Source organism: Amblyraja radiata, unplaced genomic scaffold, assembly GCF_010909765.2.
Source record: "Amblyraja radiata isolate CabotCenter1 unplaced genomic scaffold, sAmbRad1.1.pri scaffold_981_ctg1, whole genome shotgun sequence".
NCBI lineage: Eukaryota > Metazoa > Chordata > Chondrichthyes > Rajiformes > Rajidae > Amblyraja > Amblyraja radiata.
In genome coordinates, this window is record NW_022630976.1 from 19,776 (window position 1) to 33,900 (window position 14,125).

Consider the following 14,125-nt stretch of genomic DNA (forward strand, 5'->3'; position numbering starts at 1 on the left):
CGGGGATAGGGCCGTCTCGAGGATTATACCGTAGACGGTATATAAGAGGAGTGCACTGTGTATAGGAAGTTAACTAGTATTGAGACGTTAACCGAGACCAAGGTACCCCTGTATCTCACAGAAAGTCCGCTTTAAAGTGGCTGAGTGAGATACGGCGGAACCAAGGACTCTAGGTTAACCCTGAAAGAGTTAACAAGTATTGAGACGTTAACCGAGACCAAGGTACCCCCGTATCTCACAGAAAGTCCGCTTTAAAGTGACCGAGTGAGATACGGCGGAACCAAGGACTCACGGTTAACCCTGAAATATTGTTGTGTAACAGTATATGTATAAAAATGGGTAATGGTATGGACACCAGTTGTCACCCGGACCGGCCATTACATCAGCTATGTTTCTTGCATCCAGAAATGGAGGAGACCTTCAGGCGTATGTCGGGAGGACTCATTCATAAACTGGGGAAGGATGAATGGCCTGAAGAGGGTTCCAAGGATATGGGTGTGTTGTCAAGGGCCCAGAGTGTAATATGGAAAAAGGATTTAAAAAAAATTATATAAAAACGCCATTCAGTTGTGGATCGATCATTGTAACAGAGAAAGGGCATGGTCTTTAACGGCCAGTTGGCAGAGTAATGCCTTGAAACTAGGAATACCCCTGACCGAGGGGGGTCAGGAGAAGTCGTATGGTGACCGTATTAAACAGGAATGTAGGCATGCTAAGGAAAGTAAGGATCGTCAGGAGAGAGAGAGACAAAATAAGGCCAAGGTAGATAAAGACTTACGTAAGTCGGTGGCTGGCATAGATTTGGGAGGTGACGACGAGGAGGAGGTAGAGGATTATCATTGGGGAGTCCGTGGAGCACCCCCGCTGAACCAGCCTGCCCCCGTTGCCAGTCCCGTGTCCGCTCCTGCACTTCCCGCTACCCAATCCAAGATTAAAACTCGCCCTTCACAGATACCAGTTTCCAAATCTCCCGTACCATCGCTGAACCCCAGAAGACGGTCCCATTCAGGAGGGACCACAGGGAAGACAGTTGCTCCTAGTGCCCCTCCAGCAGACCGACACCCTCCGTATTCTCTCGGTGCCCTACAATCTATCGACTCCGTGGGAGGCAGAACTAAGCTGAACCCATGGACCAAAACCAGAAAGAATATGGCACAGCAGCGAACTCAATCCCTCTCCTACAGTATACATGGACCAGATTGCCACAGGGCTTTGTAAACTCGCCGACCCTATTATCTCGTTGTCTGCAACAGCAATTACGAAACCTGCAGTTACCTGAGGGGTCTGCATTGATCCAGTACGTCGATGAACTTTTAGTGGCCAGTGAAACGGAGGAGCAGAATAGGGAAGCTATAATTTTATTGTTGAATTTTGTAAAGACATTGGGGTACGTTGCGTCCCCCTCCAAAGTGCATGTCGGACAAAAGGAGGTGAAATTCCTCGGAGTCATAATCTCAGCAGATGACCGTCGGTTGGACGAGAGTCGCACAGACCCCATTTACAGGACACCACCCCCCACGACAGCCAGGGGAATGCGACAGTGGTTGGGAATGATACCTGACTCTCCAGCAGGACATTACCATATATTCCTCCCACTCCGTGACCGCCTTACTGGGACAGCTCCAGACCCAGCATTTGACTTCAGCCAGACAAAATAAGTATGAGATCTACCTGTTGAATAATCCCAAGCTACAGTTCCGGCACTGCACTACTATCAACCCTGCTGCGTGTCTCTGCTCTCCTCGTGATCTCCTCGCTCCATGCGACCATAACTGCTTGGAGGCTATTCTCGCGGATACCAGTCCGCGTCCTGACCTTAGCGATCAACCTCTAGCCTCTCCAGATTTGATCCTTTATACCGATGGAAGTTCGTCCATCGACGAGCAGGGACGCCGTCTGTCAGGCTTTGCGGTAGTTAAGCAAGATGGAACCTTGCTGGATTGTGGCAGTTTTGACCCACCGTTTTCATCTCAGCAGGCTGAGTTGTTTGCCCTCACACGAGCCTGTGTCCTCGCGGAGGGGCACTCCGTCAATATTTACACCGACTCCCGATACGCATTTGGAGTTGTTCACGATTTCGGACAGTTATGGAAAAATAGGGGATTCCTCATCTCGACGGGCCATAAGATTGCCAATCAGATCCTGGTCTCTGACCTGTTGAATGCTATCCTTCTGCCCTCTGCGGTAGTCGTAATTAAATGTGCGGCCCACACGACAGGAGATTCCCCGGTCCAAATCGGTAACAGTTTGGCTGACGAAGCGGCTAAGTGTGCTTCACGCGGTAGATTTAAAGTGGTGGGTAGTATGATGAGGCAGGTGAAAAGCCTTTATATGGGCTCGTCTGAATCTGAGAAACCTATGCCAACCATGAATGATGCATTGCACTTACAGGGGGACGCCTCTGTTGATGTTATAATGGAATGGGAGCAGCTGGGCTGTCGGAAGGCTGACTCCGGCTTGTGGTTCACGCCGGTCGGACAGACCTGTATGACAGACCAGTTAGCGACATGGGTCGTGATTGCCTACATGTAGCCACTCACTGTGGGGCCACCTTGCTAGTAGACGCTGTCTTACAGGCATGGTGGCATCCTCGACTTAAGGTTTTGGCAGCCGAAACTAGCGCACGGTGCCTCACCTATGCTACACACAACCCTGGTAAAGGAGTTGTCTGCCAGACAGGTCGTACTCCATTACCTACTGCTCCGTTTGAAACCTTACAGATGGGTTTTATTGATTTGCCGAAGTGTCAGTGTTATAAACATGTACTTGTTATTGTTGATGTGTTTTCTAGATGGATTGAAGCCTTTCCAACCACTGATTGCACTGCTTCTACAGTGGTGTCTATTTTATTACGGCAGTTTGTTCCTCGCTTTGGGGTTCCAAACACCATCAGTTCGGATAACGACCCTCACTTTATTGCCGCTATCAATAAAGAATTGTACCGACAGCTGGGCGTAACCCAGCGGCTGCATTGTGCTTATCGCCCATAGGCTGCAGGAATGGTGGAACGCTTGAACCAGACCCTGAAGACTAAGCTTGCCAACCTGGTGGACCAATTGGGTTCCACCTGGGTTAAAATGTTGCCTGTTGCTTTGTTCCAGATCAGAGTCCTTCCCACAGGGAAGACAAGGTTGTCTCCTGCAGAGATCATCTATGGCCGACTTCTGCGCACCCCCTGGGCAGACATTATCCCGGCCACAATGACATTGCATCACATGACGGAGGAGATGGTCTCCTTCGTCCTTGCCCTTACAAGGGCCCTGCGTGAGATTCATGGGGAGGTCAAGGCCACTTATGTGGGCGACATAGATTTTCCTGTTAATGGACGGATCACCCCGGGTTCTTATGTGTTGATTAAGAATTGGGTTCGAAAGGACACCCTTTCTCCCCGATGGTTGGGCCCCTTCCAGGTTCTCCTCACCACCCCCACCGCGGTAAAGGTAGGACGATCGGCATGGGTGCATTTGCACCATGGAAAGTGGTTGGTGACACCAAGCAAAGGGGGGAGGTCAAGGTCAGGGAGCGGGATCCAGTCCACGGGAAGCAGGGCACGAATTGACCGAGGTCAGGGAGGGGGATCCAGTCCACGGGAAGCAGGGCACGAATTAATTTTGCTATGAAATTGCACGTTCTTTTCTTTTTCCCTCCCTTGTGTTCACAGATACGAAATAAATCGCTGAGATGAGGGTCTTCGTGGCATTAATATGTGTGGCGACCACAGCAGGGTTAATCGGTTTCGGCTGGAAATGGACAAAGCCTGAATACGGACGGAACAAACGAGGAAAGAGAGGGGAACGGGAAAACTCCAATTTATTCATCCAGGCACACAATGAGCTATTCGGGAAGGGGCAGGTGGTTTGTTATCCACAAATGACTTCAGTTAACTCCCTGTTTACCCCCATCCCCTGCATGGGGCAGAACTGAACGACTGGTGAAGTGCCTGGACAAAAAAATGGTCCCTGTCAAGCCCGTCAGCATCGGCTATGCTGGGCTTCTCGCTCCACCGGCCAACTGCTTACCGCTCCCTAAGAACAATAACCACTCCTACGACATTTGCTATAATGAATCAAGGACGGCATCAAGACCACCGGCTAGGCCATGTAACTTCACCACCAATAATGACAACAGGCAATATGAAAATTGTTTTAGTAACCAAGGACACAGGTGTATAGTCATAAATGTTAAAAATAACCTCACTTGCGCTCTGCAAGGGCCCGTTCACGGCTCCACGTGTAACCTTACCTATAAAGGAGTCCAATGTAAGGTGCCTAGGGACTGTATCCCTGTAAATGCTGGATTTCAGCTGTTGTGTGGATGGGCTAACGGGACCCATCTGACGGTAGGATCCCATCACCTGCCAATCCCCAGTTATAGCAATGGGATCAGTGAAGCATGGAGGGACTGGTCTGGAGGGGGAAAAGTCATTAATACCCGAAGGGGCTGTAAGGGATCATTATATATATGGAGGAAGGATATTACTTCTTCTTTAATGGGAAAGGAACCAATGTCCTAAAACCCCCTTTCCCCAAGAATGTGGCAGTTGGAGGATTGGTGCCAACCACGGTACCTTGTCCCGAGCAATGGACTAGACCCATGGCTCGGGTTCGTCGAAGGACGGTGTCGGCCGAGTTTTGCGCGCAATGGAGAAATCCAGGGGTTAGGGGAGCTACCCACGGACATGCCATCGGATGGGGATTATTAAGCATGCTAACCATGGGAGGGAGTGGGTGGAGGTGAAGCAGCCAAGAACCGAAATTACCTTGTTTGCGGCCTGACAATTCTAGGCAATGCAACAACTGGAGCCTTGGAGGCAGTGAAAACCCAGATGGCCGAAATGAGGATGTTTTCCCTACAAAATAGATATGCGCTCGATTACTTATTGGCTAGAGAAGGGGGGACCTGTACCGTCATAAAAGGGAAATGTATGATGGGGGTTCAAGACAGGACTAGCAACATCACCCAACACCAGAAAGAGATTACCACCTGTTTGGATGGAATGAATGAACACCAGGGATGGGGGAACTGGGGATTAGGGGGAGTATACAACTGGATCATCAGCATGGCCATCTATGTTGCTATAGTAGTTACTTGCTTATTTGTGGGGATTGCCATTGTGAAATGTATCATAGCCCGATTAATGGTGGCCTTATTGGGTTTGGGGACCACCCCCGAGGAAGCTGAAAATTCTGTAAGAATGATGATCTCACAGCGTGAGCAGGAGAAACTGTTACCATTCCCCAACGACAGCGAAAACGATGAAGTGAGTGAGGAAGGAGAATTAGGGGACAAAGGTCAGACGGTCCAAGAAGCCTTGGCCAGGGAACTAGAAGGTTACGAGATTCGGCGAATGGGACTTTTAAATGGACTATGAGTGTTGCCATAAGAATGGCAAAAGGGGGGAATGTGAATGGAAATCCTGAATCAACGCTGTAAGATTGTTCTGTAAAGGTAAAATGGTTGTCCAGGTCGACTGAAATAAAGAGTATAAGATGGATGCTGACCAGGCTTGCTGGAACTTAGGCTGCAGGTTTCAGGAAGGGAATACACAATGTCTTGCAGTTACTGCATAGGCATGAATGGGGGATCACCCGCCCCGTCTCACAAGATTGAGGAATACACAATCCCCCTCGCCAGGAAGACTAAGGAATGTACTAGTCTGAGATCTAGTGTGGTTCCTCTTACATCTCCTTATATGTACATACCTGTTTTCCTGTATTTTGCGTACGTGTTGGTTCTTTGATTGGGGAATGTGGGAGGCGCTAAACAGTGGCATTAACATATAAAAAACATTGCAATTAAGGGCAGAGAGCTTGACTCTTTGCCGGGTTGTAACCTGTGTGAAGACTCCTGCTCAATAAACGTACGTTTAAAGCAACCCTGGTGCCTGGTCGATTATTGTCGAAACAACCGATGTGAGAGAAAAACCTGAATCAACACCTATACCCATGAATATGTAGCCGGACACAGTTCCAACTCCATCTTCAAATTGTCATCGACACCACCGTTGTTGGTCGAATTACAGATAATGATGAGTCTGAGTATCGGAGGGAGATTAATCAAGAGTTCAAGACACATTTATTGTCTCATGCACCAATTGGTACAGTGAGATTTGAGTTACCGTACAGCCATACGAATAATAAAGACCACAATACACGCTGGAATTTAACATGAACATCCCCACACAGCGGAAGCAACGTTTCCCACTGTGAGGGAAGGCAATAATGTTCAGTGCTCTATCTCATTGTTCACCCGTGGTCGGGGCCTTTGTGCCCTCCACAGTTGCCGCAGTGGGTGCCCAATGTTTCAGGCCCTCTCGCCGGGATGATCAGAGCTCTAGCATCGGAATGGAGAACTCTTGGAGTTTCCGAATCGGCCATTTCCTACCAGAAACAGTGGCTCCAGAAGTCCACAGGCCGAGCTGGGCGGAGATTCAACCCTGGTGACTGCAACAAGAGGTCCCAGGACTCCGCGATGTTAAAGTCAGCGCCTCCCGCGGCTGGAAGCTCTGCAGACCACAGCTCCATGGTGTTAAACAGCTGTCCCAACACTCCGGAGCTCCACAGGGCGATCCCCATTAAGGCATCGCCTGCTCCGTGATGGTAAATCAGTGCTGCGCTGCTGCTGAAGCTGAAGCTCTGGCCAGTGTCCGACAGGAAAGGCCCTGCCAATCCAGATGGTAGGCTGCGATGAAGGGGCAAAGATGCGGCTCGGAGTAAAGATGCATCCTCGACCGGGTATTGACTGAGAAGACAGTTTCCCCTTCCCTCCTCCCACCCCTCACATAAAAAAGACTAAACGACCTCCAAAAACAAACTTTTAGACAGACTAAAAATAACAAAAAGGATGAAAGGATGAACAACTGCTGGTGAAACTGCCGCACGCGGATAATCGACTGATTAAATGGTGTCAGAACAACAATCTTGCTCTCAACACCTTTGGAAGAGGAAGGCCGGGGATCCACACACCCGTCTTCATCGACGGGACGGTGACGGAGAGGGTAAAACAATTCTAAATCCTGGCCGTGCATATCTGTGAAAATCAGTACTGGAACCTGCACATTGATGCAATCATAAAGAAAGCCCATCAACACCTCTACTTCCTTACAGGTTTGGTATGCTAACGAATACTATCTTGAACTTCTCCAGGTGTACAGTAGAGAACACATTGACGAGTTGCATCACAGCCTGGTTCGGCAACTCGAACACCCAAGAACAAAGAAGAGAGTGAAGAAAAGGTGGTGAACATTGCCTGGTTCACCAGGGTACTGACGTGCCCATCCAGGACCTACAAGACTCACTGCCTCAAAAAGGCAACAAGCATCATCCAAGACCCACACCCCCCTGGCCACATTCTCGGTTCACTCCTGCCATCGGGAAGAAGGTATAAGAATCTGAAAATTGTAACGTTCAGATTCAGGAACAGATTCTTTACAACCATCCACAACCATCACTACAAATGCCAAATAAGCTCAGAACTACATCAACTTGGTGGCATTGATTTTGTATTAATAGATAATAATATTTATAGATATATATATATATACATATAAACATCATAATAAATAGTTCCATATATATCCATGTATATAGCTTCATATATATATATACATGTATATACATTGACATATCTGTTGTGCTGCTGTATGTAAGAATTTCATTGTTTGGTGTCAGGACAATAAAACACTCTTGACTTGACTATCTGTAGATGTGGTCATGAGTAACCACACTGGGGTCCACCAGCTCCCACATCACGCAGCTACAACACACCCACATCATCCTGCATCCTTACTTGATTCCCAATGGCTCCTCTTTAAACTCCCCGCTGCTCCTGCTGCTGCTGCTGTTGCTCCACAGGGCTTGAACATGACTCGCCCGCTAGTTCAACACTCCTTTCCTCAGCTCTTCTCGCCGAAGCCTCTCGAGCCTCAACCTCAGTTCTGCACTGGCCTCAACACGGCATCGCCTCGGTTAGGCAGGGTTTAGAGGGCTTGGGGCCAAATGCAGGGGGAAAAGACTAGCCTAGTATGCCAACTTGTATGACATAGACAATGTGGGCAGAAGGGCCTGTTTTAGTGCTGGATGACCCTAGTTAGTTGGCAGGGATATATACAGGACCTACATTTCCACTCATACATTTGCCCATCACCATTACAGCTCCTGCTCAATGTTGCCCTTCACTACGGTTGTTAGAGGAAGCTCACCGACTGGGAACAATAAGCTCTTCGTTCCAGAAACCCAGAATAGGTGTGGGCTTGCTTGTTTTGCATGTTTATCTAAAACATACATCAACTACACTGCCATCCTGCCCTGCAGTTTATTCACTTGAGAAGCAGACGTGGAGAGTAGTCGGGGAGCTGTCACTGAACACAAACCACTCGGGAAAGATTGTCGCCAAGACTGAGGAGGTTGTAGGTGGTCACATCTCCCTTCATCTCAGACAGCAACATCACTACAGATCCAGGTAAGAAGACAACTCCATCGCTTCATCAGGCTCAGCAGAATTCTACCTTTGGTTGTTAACTGATTGTGTGCGTATGTGAGTGAGAGTGTAAGTGAGTGTATGTGCCTCTGTGTGTTAACTCACTGTAGTGCCCTAAGATAAAGAGGGGTCGATCACATCTCTGTGGGGGGGGGGGGGGGGGGGGGGGGGGGGGGGGGGGGGGGGGGTGGGTCCCAGTGGGGGAGAGAGGGAGATTTCACCTCTGTGTGGGTGGGTGAGTGGGGGCGAGTGAGGGAGAGGAGGAGCGATCATTTTCCAATGTTCTATAGATTCAGGATCAGTTTCTGTGGATTGGACGTTAGCTAATTTTGTCCCACTTTTGAAGAAAGGAGGGAGAGAGAAATCAAGGAATTATCCACCAGTTAGCCACACGTCGATGGTGGGGAAGTTGCTGGAGTCAATTATAAAATATGAAATAGCGGCACATTTGGATAGCAGTAACAGGATCGGTCCGACTCAGCATGGATTTGCGAAGGGGAAATCATGCTTGAATAATCTTCTGGAATTTTTTGAGGATGTAACTAGGAAAATGGACAAGGGAGAGCCAGTGGATGTAGTGTACCTGGACTTTCAGAAAGTATTTGATAAAGTCCCACATAGGAGATTAGTGGGCAAAATTGGAGCACACGGTATTGGGGGTAGAGTGCTGACATGGATAGAGAAGTGGTTGGCAGACAGGAAACAAAGGGTAGGGATTAACGGGTACCTTTCAGAATGGCAGGCAGTGACCAGTGGGGTACCACAAGGCTTGGTGCTGGGACTGCAGCTGTTTACAATATATAGTAATAATTTAGATGAAGGGATTAAGAGTAACATTAACAAATTTGCTGATGACACAAAGCTGGGTGGCAGTGTGAACTGTTAGGAGGATGCTATGAGGATGCAGGGTGACTTGGACAGGTTGGGTGAGTGGGCAGATGCATGGCAGATGCAGTTTGATGTGGATAAATGTGAGGTTATCCACTTTGGTAGGTAGGCATATTATTGTGAATGGTGTCAAGTTAGGAAAAAGGGAAGTACAACGTGATCTGGGTGTCCTTGTTCATCAGTCGCTGAAAGTAAGCATGCAGGTACAGCAGGCAGTGAAGAAAGCGAATGGCATGTTTGCCTTCATAACAAGAGGAGTTGATTATAGGAGCAAAGGGTCCTACAGTTGTACAGGGTCCTAGTGAGACTACACCTGGAGTACTGTGTGCAGTTTTGGTCTCCAAATTTGAGGAAGGACATTCTTGCTATTGAGGGCCAGCAGCATAGGTTTACGAGGTTAATTCCAGGGATGGAGTTTTGAAGGAATTGAGTAACTGGGCTTGTATACACTGGAATTTAGATGGATGAGAGGGGATCATTGAAACATGATTATTATGGGACTGGACACGCTAGAGGCAGGAAAGATGTTCCCGATGTTGGGGTAGTCTAGAACCAGGGGACACAGTTTAAGAATAAGGGGTAGGCCATTTAGAACAGAGATGAGGAAAAGCTTTTTTGCCCAGAGAGTTGTGCGTCTGTGGAATTATCTGCCTCAGAAGACAGTGGAGGCCAATTCTCTGGATGCTATCAAGAGAGAGATGGATAGAGCTGTTAAAGATAGCGGAGTCAGGAGTACAGGGAGAAGGCAGGAACGGGGTACTAATTGTGGATGATCAGCCATAATCACAGTGAATGGCGGTACTGTCCCGAAGGGCCGAATGGCCTACTCCTGCATCTATTGCCTATTGTCTTTTATCATATCCCTTGTTTGGCATGTGGGGGTCCCAGTGTGGGAGAGGGATCTCACCTCTGTGTGGTGTCACAGTCTGGGGAAGAGTGCGATCTCACCTCTGTATAAGGGAGTGAGCTATTTTGTGTACTGTAGATTCTGTCCCAGAATACAGCTTTGCCTGAACACCTAGTATCTCTTTTTCCTCTGATTGTAATTCCCTGCTTACATTTCTAGAATGCCACCTGGTGAAGTGATGCTTCTGCTGCTGATTCTGGGCTCTCTGGGTGAGTAGTTATTAACAAGAGTGTGGTGGGGGGTGCACTGTGCACTGTGTACAGTTACTGGATGTTGGTTATGTATTGTCTGTGTGTTAAAACATCATCTGAATCCTCCTCAAATACCTCGATGATCTAGTGTCCACCATCCTCCGTAGTAGAGAATTCCAGCGATTCACCGACCTCTGTGAGAGGAAGTTCCTGTGCAGTTTTAAATGTCCGCCCTCTTATCTTGTAACTATGTCCCCTCATTGGAGCCTGTGCCTCTACACGTAGTTATAGAGATCTCCGGCACAGAAACAGTCTCCCTGGTCCACCGCACTTATACCGGCCATCATGCTGAGTGACACTAATCGAACTTCCCAACATTAATTGCCTATCCCTCCGTGCCCTGTTCGTTCAAATACCTATCAGGATGCCTCTTAAATATTGTTACTGTTCCTGCCTCCACCACCTCATCTAGCATCTACCAACAACACTTTGTGTGGACAAATGACCACTCTGATCTCCTTAATCCATTCCCTTCCCATCTTCAACTGATACACTTTGATCTTGGACACCCATACGCTGGGAAATGGCCATCGACTCTGTCTGTGCATCTCATAATTGTATATAACTATATCACAGTCATTTCTCAGCCACCGTTGCTCCATGGAAAACAGACCCTGTCCAATCTCACATTATAACTCAAGCTGGCCAATCCAGGCAACATCCTTGTGAATCCTTTTCACCCTTCCCTTCACATTTATCCTCTCACCCCCCCCCCCCTCAGGATCATGCTTTATAATAAGATCACCCCTCATTCTCAACTCCACAGACTGGAGACTAAATATATTCAGCCACTCCTGATGGCTGAATTCTCCCATCAAGAATGAATCAAGTGAATCTCTCTGGACTGTCGGTATATCCTTGCTTTAATAGAGGAACCAAAACTGTCCCCAGTAACCAGGTTTGTCCCCACCAGCACCCTGTCCACTTGTACCATTACTTCCTCATTCATAAACTCCAAGCCCTGTGTGGTCTCAATGACCCATAGAGCCGACAGCACGGAAACAGGCCCTTCAGCCCACCTGACCCGTGCTGACCAAGATGTTGCATCTTAGCTAGTTCCATTTGCCTGTGTTTGGCACACGTCTCTTGAAACAATTCCTATCAATGTATCTGTCCAAGTGTCTTTTACATGATGTTATCGTGCCTGCCTCAACCACCTCCCCTGGCAACTTATTCCATTTGCCCAGCACCGCTGAGTGAATATGTTGCTCCTCAGCTTCATATTAAATCTTGCCTCTATGTCCCCTGGGTAAAAGACACTGTGAATTCACCTTATCTATTCCCCTCATGATTTTATATACATTTATATTATCACCCCTCAGCCTCCAGGGCTCCAAGGAATAAAGTCCTATCTGGCCAAACCTCTCCCTATAGCTCAGCCCCTTGACTTCTGGCAACATCCTCCTAAATCTTCTTTGCACTCTTTCCAGCTTAATGGCATCCTTCCTATAGCAGGGTGACAATAAGTGAACATCCTACTTCAAGTGTAGCCTCACCAAAGTGCTGCACAACTGTAACATGCCACAATGCAGCAGCTCGCACCTATCAGCATTAGACTCTCGTTCCCTCCCACACCCATACGCTCATGGGTTAATAGTCTTCTGTAAACCAGTCCTAGTGCAGGAAAGTGGCACAAACACCAAAGGCTAGTGGATAGGATCAGAGAGAGAGAGTGGGTAAGTTTCAGGGCTAAAGGGGAAATAAGGAGCTGAGGATTGGGACTGATGGGATTGCTCCCCCGTGAGCTATCATGGGCACGATGGCAGGAATGGCCTCCTATTTGGTGCGGTAAGTGGATGTTAAACTGAGTGGATGCCGTTTATTCCACAATTTACAATGAAAGACCACACGTGGAGCACAGAGAGCTTGTGTGGGCCCCAGGGCAGCGGAAGGGAAGTGTGGAACTCCACAATTAAGATAGTTCAAGAAACTCCCATTGTCCGCTGTCCCAGTTGGAAATCCCCACGGTTCAGCATCTGGCTCTACAGATGTTGATAGATGGCCTGCCCCCCCCCCCCCCACTCACTGAGACCCCCGTTCCCAGAGCCCCCACTCACTGAGACCCCCGTTCCCAGAGCCCCCACTCACTGAGACCCACGTTCCCAGAGCCCCCACTCACTGAGACCCCCGTTCCCAGAGCCCCCACTCACTGAGACCCCCGTTCCAAGAGCCCCCACTCACTGAGACCCCCGTTCCCAGAGCCCCCACTCACCGAGACCCCCGTTCCCAGAGCCCCCACTCACTGAGACCCCCGTTCCCAGAGCTCCACCGCCCCCACTCACTGAGACCCCCGTTCCCAGAGCTCCATCCCCCCCCACTCACTGAGACCCGCGCTCCATAGCCCCCACTCACTGAGACCCGAGTTCCAGAGCCCCCACTCACTGAGACCCCCATTCCCAGAGCCCCCTCCCCAACTGACTGAGATCCCTGTTCCCAGAGCTTCATACCCTCCTCACTGAGCCCCCGTTCCCAGAGCCCCCCCCTCACTGAGATCCCCGTTCCCATAGCTCCCACTGAAGGAGATCCCCCCTCCCAGAGCCCCCACTCACTGAGACCCCCGTTCCAGAGCTCCATGCCTTTTGCCGGGACCTCCTTTCACAGAGCTCCCTCCCTCCCAGTTGCTGGGACCCCGGATCTCATGCTCCATTTCATATTCCGGGCCACAGTTTCCTGCTCGCTCCCACTCTCCCAGCGTCGATGTAACATTACTGATTTCCGGTGCTATCTCTGTGGAGTTTGCATGTTCTCCCCCGTGACTAGGTTTCCCCGGGTGTTTCAGTTTCTCCCACGTCACTGAAACTTGCTGGGACATTAATCAGCAGCTGTAAAATGCCCCAGTGTGGTTTAATGGCAGTTGATGGGAAACTGTCAATACACAATAGACAATAGGTGCAGGAGTAGGCCATTCGGCCTTCGAGCCAGCACCGCCATTCACTGTGATCATGGCTGATCATTCACAATCAATATCCCGTTCCTGCCTTCTCCCCATATCCCTTGACTCCGCTACCTTCAAGAGGTCTATCTAACTCTCTCTTGAAAGCATCCAGAGAATTGGCCTCCACTGCCTTCTGTGGCAGAGAATTCCACAGATTCACAACTCTCTCCGTGAAAAAGTGTTTCCTCATTTCCGTTCTAAATGGCCTACTTCTTATTCTTAAACTGTGGCCCCTGGTTCTGGACTCCCCCAACACCGGGAACATGTACATAAAGGATGGGTTGCACTTGAACCCGAGGGGGACCAATATCCTGGCGGGGAAATTTGCAAAGGTCACTGGGGAGACTTTAAACTAGAATGGTTGGGGCGAGGGACTCAAATATAGAAAGCTAGTAGACAGAATGGGAGGCAGGAAGCAGAAAAGGGAAGCACTCGGACACAAGAGGAGAAAGAAAAAAAAGGCAATAAACAGAGAATAAGAGGCGGGGGGTTTCTTAAATGTGCATATTTTAATGCTAGGAGCATTGTAAGAAAGGTGGATGAGCTTAGAGTCTGGATAGACACCTGGAAGTATGATGTTGTGGCGATCAGTGAAACATGGTTGCAGGAGGGCTGTGATTGGAAACTAAATATTCCAGGATTTCGTTGCTTCAGGTGTGATAGAAT

The 14,125-nt window shown here is 48.9% G+C and overlaps 1 long non-coding RNA gene across 1 annotated transcript; it reads left to right on the forward strand.

Annotated features, from left to right (window-relative positions):
* Nucleotides 1-3,475: 3,475 nt before the first annotated feature.
* Nucleotides 3,476-3,809, forward strand: LOC116970520. The gene is made up of 2 exons (XR_004411171.1): nt 3,476-3,514; nt 3,565-3,809. It is a non-coding gene; the product is annotated as an uncharacterized LOC116970520 (long non-coding RNA).
* The last annotated feature ends 10,316 nt before the right edge of the window (nt 3,810-14,125 follow it).